General features: G+C 43.5%; 1 protein-coding gene across 8 annotated transcripts in view; it reads left to right on the top strand.

Moving 5' to 3' along the window:
- The window catches only part of TNC (tenascin C), a 230,083-nt gene that overhangs the window by 137,023 nt on the left and 75,766 nt on the right, over positions 1 to 17,294 (top strand). The window lies entirely within an intron of this gene.

Below are 17,294 nucleotides of genomic sequence, written 5' to 3'. Positions count from 1 at the left end.
TGAAATGAACATGGGGATTAGCAGCTGTAAAACAGCAGAGTAAGAAGGGACTAGTCAAAAGACTCCATCCTGCCCATACCCTCACTGGCCCCATTGCATTCATTGTCTGCAGCAAATTACTATTCATGTGCCAGATTTTCTCTTCATTAATGTCATCCCATGTCTCCTTTCATCCCAGAGAAGAGGCTTTTCTAGTTACTGTATTGATGCTATCCATGCCATTGGAAGAGCCCTATGAGCCACAGAAAAGCATGCATCTTGCAGATTAGAGCACTCACTGAGTCTTGTCTGACAGCAAAGCTGGTGTCATATAGCAAGAGGTGTCAGACAGGACATGTTGCTGAACCCGCCCCCAAAAACCTCCGCCTTTCCAGTGAATTAGTGCTGCTGGGTGCCCCATAAAATTTGACTCAGAAGCACTTCCCAAAGTTACTGTAACTCTGGCCAGAGTGCATAACTTTTATAGGGAAATCCCTTCTTTTGCTAGCCCTATCACACTCAGGAGAGACTGTCTGCCCTCTCCCTCCCCCCAAATAATTGCAGTTATGCTTAACTATCATGTTACCAGCCTGGAATTTCGAAAGATGTTTGACGTTAGATAGGGGTGGCTTATTCATCCTAAACCTGACATTTATAAAATCCCTACAATAAACTAAAGGGCTCTTTCGTAGGTGCAGATGTTCTGGGATGCTTTACCAAGACGGTCAAAGCTCTCTTGATTAAAGATATTCTGTCACTTAGGGATAAGCAAGACCAGAGTAGATAGCTGCAGAGTTTTTAATTCTTTGGGTAGGTTCCATACGCTCCTTCCTTCTCTGCTGTCAAAATACAGAACTGAAAATGGATTTAAATTACTGCGGTGATTGCAAGTCTAAAGCTTAGCAGCTTCATAACCTCAAGGAATATCATCATGTGACATAACGGCCACCCACTTACAGCTGTGTGCTAGTCTTCTGATATTACACATCTCATCTCATGTTTGCCTAGGCTTGTATGACTTTGACATGTAAGGCATTTTGGATGCAAAGGCACAATGGAAAATGCTAAGTATTAATCATTTGGTATGTTGGATTGCATGAATTGACAATGGCGAATGTGAATTTATACCAGTCATCTGGTGTACCTAACATTACGTTACCTCACCCTTGCAGAGCTGCTAAGTTGACATAGTGAGTTAACTTTAATTAGAGTGTAATAAACCTCTTACTGCATAAGATCTGGGTTCAGATTTGAACTTGGACACAAATGAAAAATAATTGGGTGGTCTCTGTGTAGTTACCAACCAGCCATTTGTCTACCTTACAAGCTCAACACATAATTAAATGTAAGAGACGCAGGGAGGTTGAAAATTACTCCAGTCTGAGGTCTGGGACTTGATATATTCAGCCCTGGACACATGCCATAAAGGCACTGCTAAGTAAAGGGCCACTGACAGTTTTAAGGTCCAATATCTCATAAACCTCCAGGGTTAGAAATGTATGATTTATACTACTGGAAAGTTAGGAATGTCATCTTCCCAGTGGCAGAAAGCATTTGTTTTGAACTCTGGCAGGCTGTAAGATTGGTTTTTAAAAATATGTTCTAATTTACCATTTCTTTCCCACCCACCTACCTAACTTAAATTCTTATATGGTCTTTTTTTGGTTTGTTTGATTTTTTTTTTCCAAGCAGCACTGTGTCAGGAACTGAGACTTTTTCACAAAAAACAATAATTTATAAACTATATAAGCCTGAAAATATCGTAAAGCACTAATACCTAAGCCTAGCAGTTTTCTAGATAATAGCTGCAGTATGATCACAGAAAGCATGTTACAACTGAAGGTGGGAAACTAACAACGATGGGAATCAGAATTACATGATTTTATGGACCACATGACCTTCCAGGGTTAGAAATATTATGGCAGACAATACAAATCATTTTAGGACCAATAAAGTTTGGTCCTAGATTTCTGCCTGAAAATACACTTGAGCCCCCGGGCCAAGGAATGGAAGAACAGGGGACAGTTGCAGGTCAGTATTGAGCTATGAGATTTACTCTCATTGGTGAAGTGCTTTGAGATCTATGAATGGAAAGGACTTCCAACAGCCTGATCCAAAGCCCATTGAAATCAGCTACCATGACCAGTGATGCTGGAACAATTTTTATAACGGGGGGTGCTGAAAGCAGAAACCATGTATTTGGGTTGTTATTACTACTTCAAGTCTGGGGGTGCTGCAGCACCCCTAGTTCCAGCACCTATGACCATTGCCTTCAGTGGATTTTGGATCGGCCCTCTTAACAAGCTGCTGTTGTTATGACTACATTAGTTTGGGGTCTCTTTGTGCGCGGTGTTGTATACACATTTAGAGACAGTCCCTGTCCCTAGAACCTTACAAATAGACAAGACCAAAACATCATTACTGATGACTTTAAAAGCTCTTTGTGGGATTCAAAGGAAAGAAGCGAAACGACCGTTCTTTGAAGAAGCAAAATGGAAGAAAGACGCAAAATGAACAATTCTCAGATATGTTGTCGAGCTCTTTCAGTTTCCACTGAGCTGTGGGGTTGTACAGCTTAACCATCCCTGTCGATGGTGCGCTATCTACTTGTGCATTCCCCACTTCAGCCAATCCAAGTTGACATTAAATGCCTTCTGCGCGTGGGGAAAGTTAACAACTGGGCATTCCTCCAGTAAATAAAATCCCCCAAAGTGTGATGGAATTAAGCTGCACAAAATGGCTGGGGTAGGAGTGGGAGGGGATTCTTTGAGACAAAGGGTATTCTGTGTGCCTAGCAGGATGGTTGGATGCATAAGGAAGGAATATTATGAAGCCCATAGTGCTGTGCAGAAGAATCCTTTACCTATGGTCTTTTCCTAGCGTTAGTAGGAAAAGCTGTTACAAGGTAAATGTGGTCTGGATTATACATCTTTCATCATACTTGGATGAGAAAAAAAAATCTTTTTAGGATTCCTCTTTGTGTCATTCACACACCCCAAATCCCGTTGCTAATACACACAGCAATAGAGGGCCATATCCTTGGCTGGTTTAAATCAATGTTGCTGCATTGACTTCAGAAGAACTAGGCCAACTTACACCAGCTGATGACATAGCTCACAAACTGTCCATAATAAAACACAAGTAAGATATTGCTCCTTGGGCTATGGAGCCAATGGAAATGATGTCCCATCTACCTCCCTCCCCCATATATATAAAAGGGTTATTTGTAAGTTGAATTCAAAAGACAAATTCATTCCGAGTTGACTCAGACATTAGAAATATCCTCAAATTCACATCCTTGATGGTGTTGCCACTGTCATTTCAATTAAACTAATCTCGGCTGTTGCCAAGTTTTAAGAATTTCTAACCAGAAAATCCCTGTCTGCAAATAGCCTGTGGCATTTTGTATTCTTCAGAAAATGGAGGGTAGCCTTGCCAAGTTTGCATTCAGTCATCTATCACGTATAAGCCATTCTTCCTCAGCAATAAGGGAGCTCTGGTGCCTACTTATAAAGATTACTCACACAGAAAATGGTTCCTTTTAACCAGAGCTGCATGAGGAGCAGAAAGGAAGCTTTCTTCAATTCATATAGCTGTTTGGTTTCCAACCCCCTAACAAAAATGATATTGTTTCATGGCTAGAAAACCTATTCTTTTTTGCAATTGACTAAGAAGAACATGGTGATGGAGACAAATTAGTTTTAATACAGACACAAACAAAAAATCAGATCTTAGAAATGAAAAAGGTCTGTTAGGGTTTAGCTTAGATATCTTGTCCGTCCCCCTGCTGAGCTGTAGCTCTAGCAAGAGATGAATTGGGTATAGTTTTAGACGGAGGTTTTCAAGGTGGCCCACGGAGGGGTGCTGAAATCATTTATTTTCCTTTGAAAATTGCTGGTGTAATGGCGCTAATTCAGCAAAACACATGTTCTAAACTGTCCTGATTCATCGGAACAATTGAAACACAGGCTTAAAGTGAAGCATGTAATTAAGATCCTTGCTGAACTGGGGAGTTAATCTTAAAGTTTAACTCTATGGGCCTGCTTCTTATTTACCCTTATGCCTCCTGACACCACTGTGTAAAATAGTCTTAGAATGGGTGTAATGGTTTTCACTTTGATGCTCAGGCCTCTCAATCCTTAGGCCTTTGGGGTTGCTTTGACTTAGACACACACACGTACACGTCATTATGGTTATTGGTATCTCTAAGGTGCCCAACGCATCACTACACCAGATTGCTTTCCAGGAAAGCGATCACCTTTTCATTCCCCCATGGGCTCACAATCACAGTGACCCAATGATAACCCAGTTACTGCACTGCCAAGTCTGGTATAAAGAGTACAAGATCCGGAGAGTGTGACATGCCAAAATGGGATAGAAGTGGATTTCCACTTGCCTGGTCTCTCTCAAGCTGACTCTGGTCTGGTCACACTTCTGAAGCTATTTCGCTGTTCTACTAGTCTTATTTTACTGATTATATCAGCTTGGCTATGGTACTGCCATAGGCATTTTGGGAAAGTCAGTTTATACATGTGATTTATTGGTTTGGGATCCCTTAAGAGCAAATTATGAAGCCTTTACTCACATTGGTGATCAATGACTTACACCAATACCCTCCTTGGCACTACTCGGAGTAATGGCTCATCATTGTGAGTGAGGGGTTTACAATCTGGCTCCAAATTAATAGTGTTATTTTAAAGGGGTAGGGCCTGATTCTCAGTTACTCTAAGGCCACCTTACACTACTCTAAAAGTATAAAGGAGCCTTGCATTGGGTGTGCAATTGGTGTAAACTTTAAAGTCCCCATACACTGCCAGATGGGTGCAAAGGGCTTTTAGTGTAAATGAGAATCAGGCCTGAAGTGTCTAGTTTATCTTCAGTTGCTTTATATATGGACAGAGCTTATCCTATTAATTGTTAGTATTGCACTCAGAGTTGGAAAGGTGAGTGGGACCTAATGCATAATGCACCAAGCTAGTTGCATTGTGAAGAAACATTGGCTTGCTCAGGATGCAGCTACATGTGTTGACCTGATTCTGATCTGACTTGCATCCATGTAAGTCAGGAGTAACCTCTCGTGAAATTCCACCAAGGTAAAACAGGTACGAGTGAGAGGAGAGCTGGGTCTGTCGAATGCTTTCCAGTGGATAGAACATATTACACCTGTGCTTCACCAACGTCATTGTTTGAAATTCATTTCATTTCCACATGCAATTAAAGGGATCGGTTTTCCTCTGTGCAATCAGATGAGCCTAGACACTGCAGGCCAAATTCTCTGTTAATGTAAGTGTGTTGACTTCAATGGAGATCTGCTAGCATAAAATTTGGCCCCGCTCCTCGGGTTCCACAGCTCAAGTTGCAGTCAGACATGGCTCTGGTGTGGATAGATCCTAAATGAATATGCTCAAGAGAATGGGTCAGGATATTCTTGGAGGATTCTCAGATCTCCCTTCAGCTCTGCAGAGCCTCAGTTTGTTACATTCCGAACAATGTACAAGGTGTCTCGGTTTGTGCAGACTTCTTGCACAAGTGCAGTCATTGATTCAATGCACCACTTGCTCAGAGCTGCCCGTGTGTCTAGATTTTCTGTTCCCCTACACGATAAAAGCTTATGCTTTACATCAAAGTACCAAGGAGCATTTCAGGCTGAGTTAAAGAGGAAAGATCTACTTCTTGTTTCAAGTGCTCTGCACGCATTTCCCTTGTGGCTTGTGGATTTGATCTGTCAGGGCGGGGGGACGGGTTGCGCTCTCTGGAGTTGACTCCATCCCATCTCCGCCTCTCAACAATATTTTTTGTTCATAAAATAGAGGGTTTAAGGAAGGATCTACTACTCCACTGCTGGTTTCCGAAGAAGCAAGTTCTTGATCCATTATCTCTGACAGAATTAGGCCAAGCAGCTATCTAGCCTTGGGGGAGACAGACTTCTAGGAATTATTTCTGTGGTCTCATGTGTTGGTAAAATGTGCATATTCCTGCAAATTTAAAATGTTAGTACCAAGGACAGAGGAGTTCTCAGCTGGGATGGAATGCAGGCCAAGTAAACCATGAATTCTTTAAAAAAATGAGGGGTTGTCTCAAAGGAAGGTTGCTGGCTCACTCCCCCAGCACCTATTAAGAGGAAGTCATAAGCCCCTGGGAGTTGGAAGGGAAGCAGTAATATTTCACATAGCTGAGAGCAGTGTATATTTATGGTGAGGTCTGAGGGAAGCATCATCCCAATGTGTAATCTGCAGAGCTGGAATAATTATGTGGTTAAAGCAAAGCAAAATTACAAACTGCAGTGCAAATAACCACAACTGTTACTTAAAATATCCTCCTGCCTTCCAACCGATTGCCATCTCGGCCATTCATATCTTTTGAACGCTTTGTCATTTTCCAGGCCAATGAACAAGTGTGCCAATTGTGTTCTCTAGTTACAGCTAAGTCATAAAGAAAGAAGAACACCACTCCGTTTGCCTCTATAGACAAAGATCCCTCTACAAAGTTAACTGAAAAGATGGGACAGTGGAATGTGTGGCTTATGGAATGGGACACTGGATAATTGCATGCTGGCTTTGTGACCCCAGCATAAATCCTTTCACTTGATAACATGGTGCTTTATTTTCATAAGAGCCCACGTTCTATGAAATAGACCAAATTACAAGACAAATTCTTTGATTGGGTAACTCCATGGAGGGATGAACTTGGCTTGTTATACCTATAGGCTGTGTGTGATCATAACCTCACCTTTGTGCAAAATGAACGTTCGTTTAAATATGAATGAATATTATGTGTTGATCACATCAGTGACTTTACTCCCTAACTGCAAGCTTTAGCATAATTACAAAACTATTTTAAAAAAACATAATTGTTTAGTGTTTACTGTGATAAAAAGCAAAATCGAAAGTGAAGGGTTTCTATTAGTCAAATTACGCTCTCCTTTCCACCATTGTATTCTAGTGGATTGCATTTGGCTAGCGTGGAGTCACTCTGGATTTAAACCAGTGTCTCTGAGGAAAAAGGTGCAATAAAAATCTTAGAATATAGAAAATGGAGTCAGACAGTCAAAGTAAGCATAAGGGATCCAACATGTGTGAAATGTGTTCACGGTTATTGATCAGATCTTGAAAGCTCCATTTTGTTTTTTTCACATCCTCATCAGTATTGTTGACCCTGAGCATTCAAAAATCATGAACCTGGCCTGAAAATTATGACATTATGGGGGGAAGTGGAGGCTCATTTTATTTCTCTTATGGTTTCTAAGCCTTTAGGTCACACTGTCTTCCTGCTTATAAGCTTTTTCCTGCACCCAGAAGGCTAGAAACATACTTAAAACAAAGAAAACCTGTGGGTGTTTTGGATTTTTTTAGATAACATGATTCCAGAAGCTGGGTTTTTAAGAGAAATACGAAATATCAAGCCTCATAATATCATGAGAGCCGGCAACAGTGAACTACTCTTAGTTGCCCCTCTACTTTGTTGATATTAGTTGGCAAATTTATTGTAGGTGTCTCAATGGTGGATTTGAGGAGAGATTTGAATGCAGTAAAGGTGGTGGCCTTGTAGACAGCTCTGAAAGGGCTTCTCAGGCATAGAGAGTAGAATGGAAGAAACTGCAAAGATTGTTTTGAAAGAAGCAGACAAACTGGCCATCTAGGGAAGCATCCTCTTCAGAGAGGTGGTGATGGGAAGCGCTGAGTCTGAAGGCCTTCCCGTGAAAGCTGCTTCTTTGTGTTTCTAGGTGCAGTGGTTTCTCAGCCTAAACACGTTTAGATGTTTGGTTACAGTCATTGTCACTCACATTCGTGGGATAAATTAATCATCAAAATTGGGTGGGGAAGAAATCCAACCCCATAGCACATTGTTGGAAGGTTTATTACTTTCCTCTGGAACAATGATAGTCAATGTGTTCTTTATTGTGGACGACTTACAACAGATCAAGCAGACTCCCCTCCCAGTCACACATGTTCTCTGTGGCCACCATAGTGCAACCGAACATGGAAAAGCAATGCTATGGCAGAACTGGAGACACGAGGAAAATCAAATCACTTCAATACGAGTTGGGCCGTTTATGTCCCTTATTCTGTAGCTGTGCTTCTTTCCTTCTCTCTGTGTTGTCCACCATCTCTTCTGATCTGCAGCCCCTCTTTGCCAGTTAGTTCTGTTGGCTAACTCTCTCAAACTGCCTTTTTTATCTGCCAACTTGACCATGATTGAATTTACACCAAAGAAACACCCACTAAGGAGACTTAAGTGCTGTCCTTGATGTCTGCCTTGCAAACCCAAACAGGTATATAAGGGGGACACTGCCTCAGAATTGATTCACATGACGTTCAAATGATGGCAGGCAGGACCACGATTGCATTTTGTGACCAATGCATCTCTATGGACTATTTGGAAGTAAGCTACTCAGATTCCATGATCCTGTTGAACAATGTCCGGTCAGCATTACTAAAGGAGAAACTTTCTTTGGATTGAGTGGACACCATACCGTGATTAGAGAAGTGTGAGTGGGCACTGATGTACTTTCGCTCTTCTTGACTTCATTTATGTGTATTTTGGCTTTGGCTTAGTAATAACAACATACTGTATTGCACCTTCATCCAATGACCTCAAAGTGTGGCAGAAATGTGGGTAAGCTGAGTTTTGAGACACCCCTATGAGGCATTATGCGCATTTTACAGATGGCACAGCTGAGGCAGAGTCCAGTGGCTAAACTGAGAGTAGATCTGTAAGGTAGTGTATGTTAAAGAAAACTGTCTCAGAAATACTTTATTCCACTTGCCAGTGTGTAAACCTGAATGAAAAGTCTAAATTTATGTAACTTATGCTTTTTCCCAACCCTTTAATTCACAGCTTCTTAAATATCAGAGTAAAGCACAGGACATTTTAACTTACAGACTCCTGTTAGTTGCATTTCTTGCCACACTTCCATACGTGAGATACACCAATCTAGAGGAGAACGGATTCTTAGGGACATGTAAGTTACATGTTAGTAGCAGAGAGCCTCACTCATGTCTAAGTAAGTCAGTCACTGTAAGCTGGTGTAAATTACATATTGGAGGGTGCAGGGTCAGAAGAACAGCAACGTAGACTCCTTCTACATGGAATTAGTAGGCCAACTACTGCTCCCGTGTACCTCAGTATAAATTCAGAGTAACTCCCCGGACGTGTAAACGAGAACAAAAATGTGCAGTTAGCCTTAACTTCCCTGGGCCTAATTCAGAATTGATGCTCAGTGACTTGCCCAGCATCAGGCTGCAAGTCGGCAAAAGAGCCAGGAACAAAACCTAGACGTTCTGGTTCCCAGCTTCCGACCATTGTGACCTGATGGAAACTAACCCTTCTGGGCTATGTGAAATGGGCTGTGGAAAGTCTGTGGATGGTTACTGAAGGAACAGTGGGAGTTCTGGAAATGAAACAGAGCTTTGTATTTGAAATTAACATAAGTTGCTATGATTAATACAGAGAAGAATACAAACGTCAGAGTTTGAAACTGTGTCTGTGAAGGACTCGGAATAATTCAAAGTGAAGTCACTCATGTCTACCCAAAAAATAAGGAGCTCCGGAGAAAGTGTAACTTGGCAAAGAAACTTTCCAAAGACAAGTTTAGAAATCTGTAGCTCTTTTCCAGCCCTGCGTACATCTTTACTAAAGGCAGGAAGAGCAAGAGTAAGCAAATCCTTTTACTATTAGGAACGGTTTTATTAAAAGGTACAGATTGTAGGACTGATTTTTTGCTGCATGGTTAAGCACAAATGTTGCTTTGGCTGTGGAAGGCTTTTTACTGGAAAAGGCACTGATCTGGTTTTTAGCTTCCTTGAGTGCTGCTTATGGACCTGTTTCCATATTTAAGAGTCCAGCGGCCCCATATGGGTCTGCCCAAACTAATGGGTACGACTGATTTCTGTGCTGCAAATGCAAGGCGGAGGCGGGGCGGGGGGGGAGAGTTTATAACAGGAGACAAAAGAAAAGGAAAGTGCAAACCCAGACCTTCTGTTTCCATGGAGTCATTTTGAGAAGGCATATTTCTATAGTTCCGCTTCCGTTTTTAGAACAGAGCCCTCTTTTCTTAACCCCCCCCCCATTTCATCCCCCTGTTGCCATTCGCATTGCTGATGTATACTGCTGTTTCCAATCTATATTCTTTGTCTGTGTTCTATCTGCCAGAGGCGTTTTCATTCCAGCCCTGGAAACTACTGTAAGAATGGAGATTGCTTGGCAGTTTCGGGAGGGGCGTGTGGGGAGGTGGTAGTTAGCAGATGCAAAGTCCCCTCTTTTTATTTGATTTCTCTCAAGTTTGTAGCAAATTGCTCTACTTGGCTGAGTGCTTTGCACCCCGCCGGGATTCTGAATGTAGCTCGAAAGCACCCCACTGACCTGCTTGTTTTGTTTCTCTTTTGTGAATTCCTGTTTCCAGAAAATTATGCTCAAATAACCAAGCTCTTGGCAAAAACCAGCTTTGTGCACCGACTGGATTTCCTGCTAGCCTGTGCCTCTTTTGAGGCAGTGAGAATTGGGTTGCAAGAGAAAGATGGGCTTAGCTTCCCCATTGCTCCCTCCCAATTTTCCATCTATCGGATCGGTAATGTTTACTCACTCTGATCATATTCTGTCCCCTAAAACATCCAGATTGGCTGTCATGGCTCGGATGAAAATCCCTCTGCAGTTTCAACTGAATGTTCTGTTCTTCACTTCTCTCCTAAAGCATGAAACATGTCAGCTGTTTAACAGTGTATGACATCACTACACAACAGTGATGCTGTTAAACAGCTGATGTGTTTCACCATAGAGTGAGGGTGAGTTTTGCGTGTGTGTGTGCACATGCATATGAAGTTATTCTTATGTTCAGCTCATAAAGACCTTGGGGATTTTTTGAGATCAAAGGCATTGGATAAATGTAAAATATTAGCTCCAAATGCAAAGTTTGGATTTTATTCCAGCTACAAATTGTCCCCAAAGACTGTAGGGTTTTGTTAGCATTATCGCTTATTTCCATACGTTCATCTTGTTCTGCTAGTCTGCTGACCACATGTTGGCTCCATACGAAGTCTTCAATCTAGTATTGTTCCACCAGAAATTCTAAATCCAGGCAGCTTCATGGTGCTCTGCCCATTCATTTTCTCATCGGGACTTTCTCCCTGATGCAAAAGATAACCCAGCCTATAGATAGCACGTGGGAATAAAAGCAGTTTCCCTATCAGGGAAATCAGACTCCAATTATTCTAATGTGTTTGTTTACTGGCATGGCTGTGACACTCCTGAATATTGTGTCAAACTGTGAGCTTGGGGATTCTTCAGTGCCGTTCATCTGAGGCCGTCAGTGCACTTTACAAACATTCATTCATTAAGCCACGTTTCCCCTTGGAGAATTTGTAAATGTGCAAACTGAGGCACAGTGGTTAAGTTACACAGTGCTAGGAGAACCAATAATATAGAAGCCAGGAATCCTGAATCCCAATCCCCTGTTCTAACCTCTAGAGCACACTGCTGTTAAACCAGGGCTTAGAAATGTTTCCTGCAGACCCTGCTGACACTAAATGGTTGTCTGGGGATTCCAGCCATCCAGCATATTGAGCCAGCTTTATTTCTCTGGTTATGGTTGAGCAGGCCTCTAGTTGAAAACAGGGCTGCCCAGGGCAGGGGGCAGGCAAGTGGGACAATTTGCCCCAGGCCTCACAGGGCCCCCCATGAGAATATCGTATTCTATAGTATTGCAACTTTTTTTATGGAAGGAGCACCTGAAATTGCTTTGCCCCAGACCGCCTGAATCCTCTGGGCCGCCCTGGTTGGGAAGCTCTGATCTAGACTGTTGACCAGTGGTAGCTTGTCTGAAACTGGAGAACTCAATCCACCTGTGAGTTCAGTTCATGTTTTAGCTTTACAATGACATAAGGGGTCTCTGCATCACCCCACAACCTACCTTTAACTCTAGTCTTACCATTTTGCTTCAGCTGCACTACTTGTCAGTTCAACTGCAATTTCCCTTGCATTTTAATTTTCTAAACCGTTTGCAACAGATTGCCTAGCCTGATGAGTTGAAGTGTTTCATCCTCTAACCAGGGGCGGCTCTAGGAATTGCGCCTCCCCAACAGGGGCGGCTCTACAAATCACGCTGCCCCAAGCAGCGCGGCGCCGCGCGCAGCTTCCCGGTCTGCGGGCGGGTCCCCTCGTCCCGCGGCTCCGGTTGAGCTCCCGCAGGCATGCCTGCGGCAGGTCCACCGTATCCCGGGACCAGCGGACCCGCCGCAGTCATGCCTGCGGCAGGTCCGCTCGTTCCGGGCTCCGGTGGACCTGCCTCAGGCATGACGGTGGGAGCTCAACCGGAGCCAAATGCCGCCCCCCCGGGAAACGGCCGCCCCAAGCACCTGCTTGGTGCGCTGGGGTCTAGAGCCGCCCCTGCTCCCCAAGCAGGGCGGCATGCCTGCAGGCGCCTGTGGATGCTCCACCGGTTCGGTGGACCTCCCGCAGGCATGCCTGCGGATGCTCCACCGGAGCCGCGGGACCAGCGGACCCTCCGCAGGCACGTCTGTGGGAGGTCCACCGGAGCCGCCTGCCACCCTCCCGCGGCACGCCGCCCCAAGCACGCGCTTGGTGCGCTGGGGTCTGGAGCCGGCCCTGGGTCCACCGGAGCTGCCGCCCTCCCGTGGGACTCCGCCCCAAGCACGCGCTTGGCGCGCTGGGGTCTGGAGCCGGCCCTGCTCTAACCTTAGAAGAGGAGCTGGGAGAAAGAACTGTCTCTAGTACATTGCAAAACCCAAAATCCATTGTAGAGCAGAAGTGAGCTGAATGCCTCTCCCTGCCCTGTCACAGCAGATATATGGACACCATATGGTCAAGCTTGGAGGATATTTTCTCCCCTACACACGTATCCTGTTTAACAGAACACAAACCACTCTGGAATATAGACTGATGTTGTAAATTCAATTTAAGATATTTGGGGGGAAAAAAACACTCCAAAAAGAACATTAATTCTGAATGCTCTGCTCAGAGTTCAAACAAAGATCCATGTCTCTGTGCTGTCAGTTTGGAAGTAATCCCCAATTTGCAAAATTTGTTTTTTTTTTATTGCAACTGCGTTTTTATGTCCTGATTTATAAAACTTAAGCCAGCAAGGAGCAGCAAGCAGTTTAAGCAATCGGGGCCATCCCTGCATTGGGAATAAATCAGCATCGTCCCATTGACTTCAGTGGCGCTATGCCCAGTAACGCCAGTTGAGGATCTATTCCATTATTTGCCTCATATAGAAATCGTGGTGGGATTTTGTGTTGTATTTTTTGTTGTTTGTTTTTTTGGTTATAAAAGGGGCGGATGCTCAGCTGGGGTAAGTCACTGGCGCTCAGCTGAAATCAGTGGGACTGTGCTGATTTTCACCAGCTGGCCCAAAGCATTTGGTAAGAAAAGAGAGTGACATTTTTAACACTCCAAAACAATGCAATGAAATTAGAATCTAGAAATCTTGGTACACAGGACCCCTCCATTTCAAACTGCTTGCTTCATATCTAGTACCAAAAACCCTTCCTGCCAAACACACACACACACACACACACACACAGTTTAAACCATCATGATGACTGGTAAATATTGCTAAATGAGCAAACTTGCCGTGGTACCATAGGAACTGGTGCTCCAAAGAGTGATGAGAAACAGAATTGGGACTAGTCAATGAGCCAACTGAAGAGACAGAGAAAGAAAACTCTTCAGATCTAGGGCCAGATTCTTAAAGGTCTTTAGGCACCTTGAGATACAGATAGTTGCCTAGTGGAATTTTCTGAAGCGTCTAAATATAGATGTTCATTTCCCTGCCCCTTTGAAAAGCCTATTAAGCACCTATCTGCATCTCTTGGTGCCTAAATACCTTTGAAAATCTGGCCGTAGGTTGCCTTTGAAAATGACCTTAGGCTCTTAAGTCACTGCAGCACTTGAATGTTACCCCCTGCACTGCTCAAAGTGCATTAAACAGCACAAGTAATGTATCAAATGTGGTTAATCTCTCTTCTCCTTTCCCCTTAGGAAAATTCTGTGCAATGTAGTGTTGTGTTTTGGAAGGGGTGTGTGTGTGTGTTTGTTTTAATTGTCTACACTGCTCCGTGTTTGTCAGAGAACACAGGTTGAAGAAGTGTACCTTGCATTTGGAGAGGAAGGTGGTGAGGTTTGTGATGGCATTTCCTGGGCGAGTTCGTTCCATAGTCTCAAACTAGCCACCAAAACAGCTCAGTCTCCTGCACAGATGAACATAAGACCAGCCATACTTAGTCAGACCAATGGTCTATCTAACCCAGTATCCTGCCTTCTGCCGATGGCTGGTGTCAGGGGCTTCAGATGGAATGAACGGAACAGGGCAATATCGAGTGATCCATCCCTTGTTGTGCAGTCCCAGCTTCTGGCAGTTGGAGGTTTAGGGGTTGCATCCCTGACCACCTTGGCTAATAGCTATTGACAGACCTATCCTCCATGAATGTATCTAATCTCTTTTGAACCCATCTATAATTTTGGCCTTCACAACATCCCCTGGCAATAAGTTCCACAGGTTGACTGTGTTGTGTGAAGAAGTACTTCCCTAAGTTTATTTTAAACATGTTGCCTATTCATTTTGCGGGGGTGACCCCTGGTTCTTGTGTTATGTGAAGGAGTAAATAATTATTCCCTATTTGCTTTCTCCACACCATGAGCTTTACCCATATAGCAGAGAGTTCCACTGTACCAGAGGAGCAGAGCTGTCAACCCTGGTCTTTATCTTGGCACATTAGATATGCTGGACTCTGGCTACTGAGCATCTTGAAGATAAGGACTGATACCTTGAACTTCTCTGTGGTGGATGGGCCATCTACTACCTGGGACCTCTTAGTGATTCCTTCATCCTCTCCCCTTACTGGATTACTTCATCTGAATTGATTTCAGGACTGTCAAACCCCTAGCATTCAAAAATCACAAGTTGTCTGCCCCTCCACTCCCCCAGTTGTGAGATTGGCTTAAATCAGGCGAATTTTTTTTATAGTGGTTCTTTTTTTGTCTTCTGGCTTTTGAGCCACTGGTATTCATGTTTTTAAGCTTTTCCTCTATAGCCATGAGGGTTGGAACTTCTTTTTCTGTTTCAATGAAAGCTGAGATGTCCACATAACCACATGGCTCCAGGAGCTGGGACTCTGAGAGAACTCCGGATGTTATGAGACCCACAATAAAATTGTGGATTGACAACACTGTTTTGAATCTGTCAGTGCTCCATCATGATTGAACTGGGCCTTTCCCTCGAATAAGACAAGTGGTAATGGCAAAGTACAGTAGCACAGTGTGGTGACAGCAAAGTGACACGGTGAGATCATGTGGTGTCTATAACTCTGTAGTAGATTGATCACCGCCAGGCACTAGTTTTACATGGAGCTCCTGGTAAGCTACTCACTTCCTAATGAGGTGTTCTGATACCACAGTGATGAGGACAGGAAAAAACCCATAAATTAATACAGCAGCTAGGCAAGCAAACTCTGTTTTTCCAATAAAGACCAAGAGTAACAGCAAATTACTGTTGGGAAGTGGTACAGATGTTTAACAGCAGGTGTTTTACAACCTCCCTGTATCTTTGTCCTGAATCCTTTTAGGTAAAATTATAGTAAAATTACTACTTTCTGCACTGCTTGGGACTCTGATCCTGTTAGACCTCATTAGCAAAGCATGGCTGGACCTGAGTAAAGACTTAGACATTACTCCTTGGAGGAAATGCTAGATGTTAGGAAGTTCTGATAGCAATTCAGTATGGTTCTTTCTTAATGAGCCACGTTCCGAGCCTGGTGTTAAAGGGCACTGGGCTGCTGAAAAAGCCATCTGACATGTAGTCATGGTGTTTCAATTACAGCCGGGTGCCGATTTTCGTGTGAAACTTTTTTTTTTTGGTGAAAAATTCAATTTGGCAACACCAAAACATTTTGCAGATTTGTGCTGCTCTTGCCAAATTGCTTAGGGAAAACCAAACAATGCTGAAAATTTCAAAACATTCCGATTTTCTTGGTTTTAAATGACTTTTTATTTCAAAAGTTCCTTTGATTGTTGTTTTAAAAATTCCAAACATATTTTAAAGGATTGGAATTGAATATTTCATTTGATCCAAACCTTTTTTTATTTTTTTTCCAATTGGCTGAAATGTTTGGAAGTTTTCATTTTCAAAAACACTCTTTTTTTGACTTCAGAACTGAAAAATCCTTTATTCACCCAGTTCTCGTTCCAGTCTGAGAGGAGAGGCATGAACCTTAGTGTGCAGGTCAAAGTACAAATTAGGCAAATTGCAATTGATCTACCTCAAAAAAACCCCAAATCCTTAGTTTGAATTCGGATTCCGCAAGTGCAGATGGAATGCTGTGTCCAACCCCGAGTTGACCTCATTTCAGTGGTGGTGTGGAATGACTCCTCTAAAGTATGTACAATTTGGAAAGACCAAATCCTTCAGGCTGGAATGTGCTCTATAAAGGTGTATCATGATCTGCTACAGTGATGGGTGCAATAGAAATCCCTAAAATAGATTAGGATTTTGAGCATTGCTGATCGTCTGTGAACAATGCAACCCTTTCTTGTGTCCCCTTTCCCGTCTGATTGCTCTTTGCCTACACTGAATAAAATAACGTCAAAGAAAAGCCAATGTATTTATTCGCTTCTTCCTGAGACTTTTTAAAAAGACCCTGCTTTTGTGTGTGGAATCAAATGCTTGATAACAGACAAAGCCTTGCTAACTAGCATGGAGGCACAAAGAAGCCCCTTCAGAGGAGCACATGACCTCATCGACAGGATTACTTGATTACATGAACTCAGACTTGGTTGCTCACCTAAAATTAATGGTAGGCTTGCTTTGCAAGGAAGCTCATTCATCCCCTCTCCCCCTCCTCACCCCCCATCCTCCCCAACAGGGAAAAGGCTTTACCAATGTCTTCCCTGCCTGCTGAGATTAAACATGTATGGAAATGCAAACCACAAGGCAGATCTCACTAGTTAGATTCCCTGCCAGGCATTCACAGGCTTCTCGCTGGACCTTTGCTTACAGCCACTGCCCTCGCTGGAGGGGCTGAGGACCAGCGGCAGTTCCTAGAGCATGTCAGGCCCTACTGACTTTGTTGGTTGTCCTGGGTGCTTGGAATATTGAAACCCAGGCTCATTGCCTCTGTGGATTCTTGGGGGCATGCACACAGCAGCAGCAGCTACCCTTTTACCAGGGTGCAGCATGTGCTCCTCCCACACACACAGGGTCCCACCTGACTGCCTACGTGGGCTGCTGTCAGCACTAGTGTCCCCTGGCTCTTGTACAACGTGGCTGAGATTTTTTTTTTTTTGAAGGAGCAGCCTAGGGGCTT

Source organism: Mauremys reevesii, linkage group 19 (assembly GCF_016161935.1).
Source record: "Mauremys reevesii isolate NIE-2019 linkage group 19, ASM1616193v1, whole genome shotgun sequence".
NCBI classification, from domain to species: domain Eukaryota; kingdom Metazoa; phylum Chordata; order Testudines; family Geoemydidae; genus Mauremys; species Mauremys reevesii.
This window is presented reverse-complemented; position numbering and strand designations above follow the sequence as displayed.